The sequence below is a fragment of the Bicyclus anynana genome, chromosome 24, assembly GCF_947172395.1.
Source record: "Bicyclus anynana chromosome 24, ilBicAnyn1.1, whole genome shotgun sequence".
Classification (NCBI taxonomy): Eukaryota; Metazoa; Arthropoda; class Insecta; order Lepidoptera; family Nymphalidae; genus Bicyclus; species Bicyclus anynana.
In genome coordinates this window covers 10,476,539-10,486,407 of record NC_069106.1, presented here as the reverse complement: position 1 = coordinate 10,486,407, position 9,869 = coordinate 10,476,539, and the positions used below count along the sequence as shown (strand labels likewise).

General features: G+C 37.9%; 1 long non-coding RNA gene across 1 annotated transcript; it reads left to right on the top strand.

Annotated features, from left to right (window-relative positions):
- Positions 1 to 4,805: 4,805 nt before the first annotated feature.
- Positions 4,806 to 7,785, top strand: LOC128199460 (uncharacterized). Its single transcript, XR_008252096.1, has 2 exons — positions 4,806 to 6,715; positions 7,568 to 7,785. It is a non-coding gene; the product is annotated as an uncharacterized LOC128199460 (long non-coding RNA).
- The last annotated feature ends 2,084 nt before the right edge of the window (positions 7,786 to 9,869 follow it).

Sequence of the window (9,869 nt, the reverse complement as noted above, 5' to 3'; positions counted from 1 at the left end):
TAAAGTTAGGCCATCTACATTCACATTTCATATTTAGAATTCCCTCGACCGCGCATGCGTGGATATATTGTTTCGCCCATCATTACATCTTAACCAGTCCTCCATTCTACACCACTTCATCTATTTGCTAACCTTTTATTTTCTATCGTTATAATATTGTTATAATAAGTTCAGTGAATAAATATACATAACAATAAAATCGTCTTCGTCGTAACTATATACTAAAATACCAAACCTCCACGGCGATATTGGTGACCCCCGTTCAAACAAACAAACTCTTCAGCTTTATAATATTAAGTATAGATGACACTCATAAATAACGTGGCTTACTAGTGGTAAAAGAATTATCAAAATCGTTTAAGTTGATCCAGAGATTACCTTCTTCACCAAAAACTTTATCTCTTTATGATATTAGTGTAGATGAGAAGTTGGGTATAGCTGAAGCATAGAAAACACTATAGCGTACTCGGAAAGATCGCTAAGCGATTTAGCGTTCCGGTACGATGAATCAATGATATGAAAATGTAGGTTTAACATGATGGTACATATTATAAAATTGAGCCTTTATACATTTTACTATAACAGGTGTGTATTAATTAACTTTAATAATTAAATACATTTGAACGAAGAAAAAAAAATAAAACTAAATTAATACAATGTCACAATTACAAAATAGTAAGTTAGAAAATGTCCATGTCCCTAAATTAATCTTGAATGTCATAATATTTTTTTTTATAATAAATTGTGAATTTTACATTTAAATATTGATCAGGGTTTCTCTTATAGACCATGAGGAAGTTTATTATTGCCATACAAAAAGAACTCTTGATGAGAGAGAGAGAGATGTCGAGTAGTAGCCGAAAGGGGTGTGGATTTTCATCCTCCTTCTAACAAGCTCGCTTTCATCTTAGATGGCATAATCACTTACCATCAGGGTGGGGTTGTAGTCAAGGGCTAACTTGTATAGTGTGATACAGCTCTTAGCTCTCTTAGTGTGCCCGGGCCTTAGTCTCCGTAAGCGATGACCGCATCTCGCAGTACTGCTGCAAAATTCATGTTCAGTCCGGAGATGCTAACCGGCTTGTTATATACTATTAAAACATTATGCTTTTAGGAACCAGCAGGGAAATTTAATAAAAGTTAACGACATACAAATAATTTGTCCGTTGGAGAGCCGTAATAGCCTAGTGGATATGACCTCTGCCTCCGATTCCGGAGGGTGTCGGTTCGAATCCGGTCCGGGGCATGCACCTCCAACTTTTCAGTTGTGTGCATTTTAAGAAATTAAATATCACGTGTCTCAATCGGTGAAGGAAAACATCGTGAGGAAACCTGTACACCTGAGAATTTTCTTAATTCTCTGCGTGTGTGAAGTCTGCCAATCCGCATTGGGCCAGCGTGGTGGACTATTGGCCTAACCCTTCTCATTCTGAGAAGAGACTCGTGCTCAGCAGTGAGCCGAATATGGGTTGATGACGACGACGACGAAAAAAGAATTTATTTACACATACAGGTACTTTGTGATAAAAATTTAAACAATTCAAAGATATCACTACACTATCCTAGTAATAAATTCTCAAACTCATAACGGACAGAGTTTTGACCTTACTTGTTGACCCTATGAAAATATCTTCTCGAATGAAGTGCGTAGCGACCAATATAGCCTTTTTGGCGCGCTTCCACCACCTTTTATCCCTACTTTGATGATGTCATTCTCCTAACAATGCCTTAAGTCTTAGTATATTTATTAAATACTAGCGAACGCCTGCGACTTCGTTCGCCCTTAGACCTCTGTAATCCAGCCCTTACAGTAGTATCTTTAAAAATGGAGTAACTTCTCCCGTCTTCGCAACATTTCCCTTCACTGCTCTGCTCCTATTGATCGTAGCGTGATGAAAAGTTTATTATAACCTGCCCAGGAGTATGAAGCATAATTGTCCCAAGCTTCGTTAAAATCCGTGAGTAGTTTTTGTTTCTATAACGAACATACAGACAAACAAAAATTTTACTGATTGCATTTTTGGCATCAGTATCGATTACTAATCATACGTGTCAATCAGCTTGAAATTCAGTATTTCCCATTTAATTAAAAAATTCTAAGCTGACCCAAGCTGCGATTCAATCGAATCCAAAACTCCATTGCAAACCACAGCACTACGCCAGAGCTGTGTAGTTTAAATTATTATAATCATAGCGGACGTTCGCGACTAAAAACGTAGCCTATTTCCATTCCAAATTTCAGCCAAATCGCTTCAACATACACACACAAACTTTCGCCTTTATAATATTATCGTAATACGTGGACAAAATCGAAAGTAGGAATTAGTATGACTCAACTTATTATGATGTCAAATAGTTGTAAAGAAGTCAACTGTTCAACTGAAATAGAACTATTTATACAGTCCATTAGATTCAGTCTTATGCAGCCATTATCCTGTAGATCATTCAGAAGCATTTGCTGCTGTCACACACTGCTCTAGCGGATGCCGAGTATTTTGACAAATAACAACAAATATGTTAAATGTTTATGATGTGATAATATCACTAAATAATTTTAACCAAGTTTATCCTATATTATAAACGCGAAAGTAGTTTGTATGGATGTACGTTTTTTTGGATGTTTGTTACTCTTTAACGCCGCTTCTACTGTGAAGCGATTTGGCTGAAATTTGGAATAGGAATAGATTTTAATGGATTAACACATAGGCATTTTTATCCCGAGATCTGCGAAAGCCTGATGATTTTGATGGTATGAATGTTACTCTTTCACGCCTCGGCTACTGAACAGAATCATCTGAAATTTGAAGTAGACATAGATTATAGTCGGAATTAACACAATTAGACTACTTTTTATCCCAGAAAAATCCATGGTTTCCGAGGGATTTGTAAAAAATTAAATTCCACGCGGACGAATTCGCGTTGCGTCCGCTAGTATTGAATATTTTTTACTTTGGTTAAGATTTACTTCTGTCAGTCACCACGCCCCCCTATATACGCTTATACAAAATGGAAGCGGCAAACTATCAGCGCGCTCGCTGGGCAGCGTTTCGCCTTCAGTGACGGATTTATAAATATGCCGCCAGTAGGCTGTTAAATTTTTGCCACCCCTTCTGTCTTGTGAAATTCAACACTATTGTTCGCAAACATTTTTATTAGAAAGAAAGAAAGAATAGTTTATTCAGAATACGCATCATACAAAGGAAAGAGAGAAATATTACATTATATCTGATGAAGTAGATGCTACACTCCCGTGCCTCGGAGAGTAAAATTAGCAATAGGTCATTATAGTTCTTAAGCCCAAAGATAAAAAGATTAGCCTGGCCAGTACAAACAGCCTGATAATGTTGACGTCATAACACATCTACGCTGTCCGATACAAAGATCAGTGTGTAACAGATTGGGCGGCGATTCGTCCTATTGTCGTGCTGATAACAATGTCATAGATTATCTGCTCTAGCAGATACCCAGAGAGGGCAGAGCGATTGACTGAAGACTCATGCTTAGATAAATCTAAACGTTTTATAACTTACTAGTTTTACCTCTCGTTTACCCCCAGCGTAGATACCGTTTTAGTTTTTACCTGAATAAAAAGAAGCTATGTCTTTATATACTATATATTTATAATCATATGATTATAAAGTATAAAATAGTGTAGATAATATATATGTATATTTAATAAAATATACATATTTTTAGATTGATTGACTGACGACTACGCAAGTTAATCTAAACGTTATATAACTTTGATTGATCATGAATGTATTTTCTAATTTTCGAAGCGTTAGAGCGTTTGTAGAAGGAGCCTAGTTTGTCTATAACGTGTTTAGAGTTTGGCCGCGTTTGTCCGTCTGTCAGATCGCGATACACTAGTAAACTACTGAACGGATTTTCGGGCGGTTTTCTCCAATAGATAGAGTGATTTATAAAGAAGATTTAAGTATATAATTTGTCAAGATATTGTGTAAATTAATCAAAATTGTTGAAAGTGTCTGAAAAAACAAGACACACAGAGATCACGCACCCTTTGAGATATAATAAAATAACGCATGCTCCAATATTCAATTTTTTTAGAGGTACCCGCAGGCAGTCTTGAAAGTTTTGACGGTCTCCGTTGGCGCAGTGGTATGCGCGGTGGATTTACAAAACGGAGGTCCTGGACGCGATCCCCGGCTGGGTCGATTGACATTTTCTTAATTGGTCCAGGTCTGCTCTACCACCCTACCGACAAAACCGCACCGCCGAGCGACTTAGCGTTCCGGTACGATGTCGTGTAGAAACCGAAAAGGGGTGTGGATTTTCATATTCCTCCTAACAAGTTACCTCGCTTCCATCTTAGACTTCATCACATACCATCAGGTGAGATTGTAGTCAAGGGCTAACTTGTAAAGAATAAAAAAAAAGTCGCCGGCTGTATATGTCGCCGGGGAAGCTTGGCTCACTGAAGGCTCTATGGCCTCAGACCTAATAGTTGTCATGTTTGCTCTGTGGTTATTTCGAATCGACTTGTTATCTAGTGGTCTGATCATTTTGCAGTCAAAATACTGATCCGTTTTGATTTGATTAATAATTGGTCTCTCAAGTAATGATGACAGTTGACAGCAGTAGAAAAGAAACTCTTTAGGTTCTGTGTTGAGATTTTGCTGTCGTAATGGTCAGCAAAATCTACGTTAATTAATTTAATAAATTTAGAATCAAGTTTTCATGTAATTAGGTTTTGATTATTTACTCTTGAAGTAATTAAGATTGTAAAACGTTACCACCATAACGAACGTGGCGGCGATCGACCAATCGGAAATTATCACGTAACTCTCATCCAATGGCATCGCGTCCCAAATGGCGCGTACGCGTGTACCGTCACTGTGTATTCACTCTAGTGAGGCATCCTGCCTCCGTCTGTCTCCGTAGTCTGCTGATTTAGTAATTCAGTTCTAATCGCGTTTTTAAGATGAAATAATCGTCTTCTACTTGTTAAGTATAGTGAAATAGTGAAGTGTTAAGTAGTGTTATTAAGAAAAGGAAAGTGATTAGTGACTTGGACTATTAATTGGTTCAATTCTTTGTTGAGCAGCTTGAGGCGTCATGCTGCTTGTCGCGTTAGTGATTTTGTTCGATAATGTTTCGTGATGAAGTAATCATTGATCTTAAATTGTTTACTGTGGGCATGGAGAGCATGTCGGGCAGGGTTGGTGAGTGTTTACTAGTATTAAAAGGCGCCTTTAAACCACACCCAATGGTCACAAGTCCTGGGACTTGCTCGATGTACTTCCTCTACCACAACTACCAGGGTAAAATAGTAAAATTAAGAGTAGTATTGTGTAAGCCATTAGTGAGGTTAAGCATAGCATACCTATTGTAATTGGCAGAGCCGATGACCAAGGTTAGGTCAGCGGTTCTGTCCATATTTTTATTAATGACTCTACGATTTTTTTACGACATCAGAAGTGGTATCGCTCCAGCGATCCCTTTCTGCCGGTCAATCTGTACCAAATCCTGACATTGACAATGAAAGTGCAACTTAATTTGAAATTTGTGAAATCCCTGATGAAATTAATTTTATTTGATAACTACCCTCAGTTTTTCTTGTGGTAACTAAGTTGGACTTAAAACCGTAAAATAGTTTTGACAATTTAATGTTGATGCGTCATTTAGTTCAATCGGCAATGGTTGCCGTGATGCCCGTGTCGCCATATCGCATCCAAATAAATAATGTAATAACGTAAAAGACAAAGAGAAAAGAAAAGAAAAAGAAAAAGAAAAGAAAAAAAAAAAAAAAAAAAATTGAGAAATGTTCATTACGTTGCAAACTTATTACGTTACTTTTAAAATTTATCGTTTGCAAACGTTATGCGTTTGCGAGCGAGTACTTTCAGTTAAAAACCGCGACGGTTTGAGCCGAGTGTGCGAATCTTTTACCGATAATTTCAAAATAGATATTGCGTTTACGTGGCGTACGGCATTTTCCTTAGTTAGATTGCGTCTCTTACTTTTCATTTAATTCAGATTGTACCAAGGATTTACTTTAAGAACTTCTCCGCCTCTTTACATCCCCAAAATAAATTATTGATGATGGAAGACAATTCCTCAGAAGCTTCCAAGACTTATTGTGACAGGCATTACAACGAACTACACATAGTGACTCCAGCTAACGAAATACTATCTTTGGTTATTTGCAATGCTCTTTTTACTGTAAAGTACATACAATATTTGGTATAGCTTCGTTAACACTTCTTGTATGTAGTCAAAATTGTGTAGTACCTAAACTTCTTAATCTAGTTGACTTTGACAGTAGGGTCATCGATATAGAAGCCCTGCATGTTTACATCCAAAGTAGAATGGCCGAGGCGGTGGTAAAAAAAAAACCACTATTAGTAAGTAGACTACTTGGTTTTAATTAAAAACAACCAAACGTCGCTTCACCTTTGTTTAGCAATCCTTATAGTGAAGTACACAGAGTGCTCAAGAGCGGTATCTGGTCGTCATTGGAGGCCTTGCAGGGTCACAGATAACCAATTGAGGCGACCTGCTCGCCCTGGTGATCTTCCGGCGGCCGTGTTGCCTCTGGTATCAACGGTGTCAAACGTCTAACGCCACTACAGCCGCGCAGCCCGCTACTACTTCTGCAGTCGTTGCAGCCTGCGGCTATTGTGACCACTGGAGCTGGCGTGCTGCCTGTGTCGTCTACTACATTGACCACTGCGTGGACTATTTATTCCCGGTGAATATAGTTTCAATTATTTTAACATTTACACAAACATCATCACAAACACTTTAAAAGAAAGAGTAATTAGAATATTTATAATTTTACTTATTGGCGGCGTGGAGTCGTTTATAACTAATAAAAGATGCCATGTGGCACTCAAAAGATGTCGTTGGCGTATGGAGCCGACCAGCGACGACCAAAAGATGCCATGTGGCACTCAAAATATGTCGTTGGCGTATGGAGCCGACCAGCGACCACCAAAAGATGTCGTTGGCCTGAGGTGCCTTGTATAACGACCAACCTTGTCTATCCCCTGTGGACCACGGCGCTAGATAACCGCTTAGCACCACAGCATCGACCTTCCCAAACTCCCCTAGAGCCTTCGACGTGGATCTATCTCACCTGATTCCCTACCTATACTACACACCACGTTATAACTGTATTCATATGAAAATTATGAGCAGTGTCTACGTGTACACTTAAAACACAACATACTTACTTATTTTATAATTATAATATTTATCTGTTGTCGCGTGGAGCGAGCAGTGTCAATATAAATTATTATTATCTGTTGTCGCGTGGAGCGAGCAGTGTACATATGAATCATTAGCTGTTGTCGCGTGTAGCAAGCAGTGTCAATATGAAATAAACTTATGAATATTCTCTTTCTCAACATTCATAGCAAGTTTGTGTTGTCACACTTATAGTTCAGCCTTGTCTAAGATAACTAAACATTTTAATTGTAGATACTAAAGTGAAGCCTTGTTTAAGGTAACTAACAATTTGAAAAACACAAGTTTCTAGATTCAAACAAAGCCTAGGTTAATTGTGAAAGTACCTAGCTTCAGAATTTTTTTTTTTTTACAGAAAAGAACTGGAGGCGCTGCAGAGCACGCACCGCACGTCAGTATGGCCGTGTCGCCGGGGAAGCTTGGCTCACTGAAGGCTCTATGGCCTCAGACCTAATAGTTGTCATGTTTGCTCTGTGGTTATTTCGAATCGACTTGTTATCTAGTGGTCTGATCATTTTGCAGTCAAAATACTGTTCCGTTTTGATTTGATTAATAATTGGTCTCTCAAGTAATGATGACAGTTGACAGCAGTAGAAAAGAAACTCTTTAAGTTCTGTGTTGAGATTTTGCTGTCGTAATGGTCAGCAAAATCTACGTTAATTAATTTAATAAATTTAGAATCAAGTTTTCATGTAATTAGGTTTTGATTATTTACTCTTTGAAGTAATTAAGATTGTAAAACGTTACCACCATAACGAACGTGGCGGCGATCGACCAATCGGAAATTATCACGTAACTCTCATCCAATGGCATCGCGTCCCAAATGGCGCGTACGCGTGTACCGTCACTGTGTATTCACTCTAGTGAGGTATCCTGCCTCCGTCTGTCTCCGTAGTCTGCTGATTTAGTAATTCAGTTCTAATCGCGTTTTTAAGATGAAATAATCGTCTTCTACTTGTTAAGTATAGTGAAATAGTGAAGTGTTAAGTAGTGTTATTAAGAAAAGGAAAGTGATTAGTGACTTGGGCTATTAATTGGTTCAATTCTTTGTTGAGCAGCTTGAGGCGTCATGCTGCTTGTCGCGTTAGTGATTTTGTTCGATAATGTTTCGTGATGAAGTAATCATTGATCTTAAATTGTTTACTGTGGGCATGGAGAGCATGTCGGGCAGGGTTGGTGAGTGTTTACTAGTATTAAAAGGCGCCTTTAAACCACACCCAATGGTCACAAGTCCTGGGACTTGCTCGATGTACTTCCTCTACCACAACTACCAGGGTAAAATAGTAAAATTAAGAGTAGTATTGTGTAAGCCATTAGTGAGGTTAAGCATAGCATACCTATTGTAATTGGCAGAGCCGATGACCAAGGTTAGGTCAGCGGTTCTGTCCATATTTTTATTAACGACTCTATGATTTTTTTACGACATATATATTTTTAAAATTTGTGATAGAAGTTTAGAAATCGTCTGTATGAATATTCAAATAAGTTCCCAAAACAAATTCAATAGTACACCAGCAACAAATAATAGCAACACAAACAAAACAAGATCGGCAAACCGTTGGGAACAATCATCCGCCCGCAGTCATAACTTGTAATTTCAAAGAATAGCAACATAAGTTAAAACAACAACAAAGTTCAACTAAGTAAACAGTCTGCCTTTAATGTGTTTGGAGTCCTGAAGAAGTCAAATATCTTTCATATATACGAATATTATAAAGCTGAAGAGTTTGTTTGATTGAACGCGCTAATCTCAGGAACTACTGGTCCGATTTGAAAAATACTTTCAGTGTTAGATAGCCTATATATTATCCCCGTATTCCTACGGGAACGGGAACCACGCGGGTGAAACTGCGGGGCGTGAGCTAGTAATATTATAAGGAGGTAAAGTTTGTGTTAATGTAGGGGGTAATATCTGGATCTAAGACACAAATTGTTACGTTAAAGAATTGGACATTACACTCCAAGGCACGGGGAATTAACACAACTAACACAACATAATATCAATGTACTTAACACCACTAACTTCCTATTTCCGGGTTAGAATTTTTAACTGAAAAATCTTAGTAGAGAGAAAAGCTCACTAAAGGAGACCGTCCACACATCTGCAATGTAAGTATCGGTTTAGTCCCATAGACGCGGCGCTAATGTATATTAATAATATAATATTATTTATAATTGGCTTATTTTTACCACTTGTTTCTACTAGTAATATTTTTGTATTTAATTTACGTATCTGTCTTCTTTTAATATTTGTCGATGTTTGTTAGAGGCGCTCCGCACGTCTCGATACCGTCCAAACGTCACCTTAATGGCTCCACGGAAGATCAGCGCGCTATCCTTACGGACACTGCAATATGCTGAGTGGTGACCCTTTTAGGATCACATCATGCAAGTTGCAATGTATTTTAATTTATTGTTTTTTTTTCTCTCTTTTCTTTGTATGATGTGTATTCTGAATAAACTTTTCTTTCTTTCTTTCTTTCTTCTAATGTCAAATGGCTCTCATTGTCATTTGGTAATGGCGGTCTTATTGTCATTTGTCTATTGCGCTGTCAATTTTAGTTCAGGTTGAAACCGCGGAACTTCTTTCGTGGTGTGGAGTCTAGTAGTATTTGTATAGAAAGTCATATAAATCTGTCCACTGATCGGTATCGTGA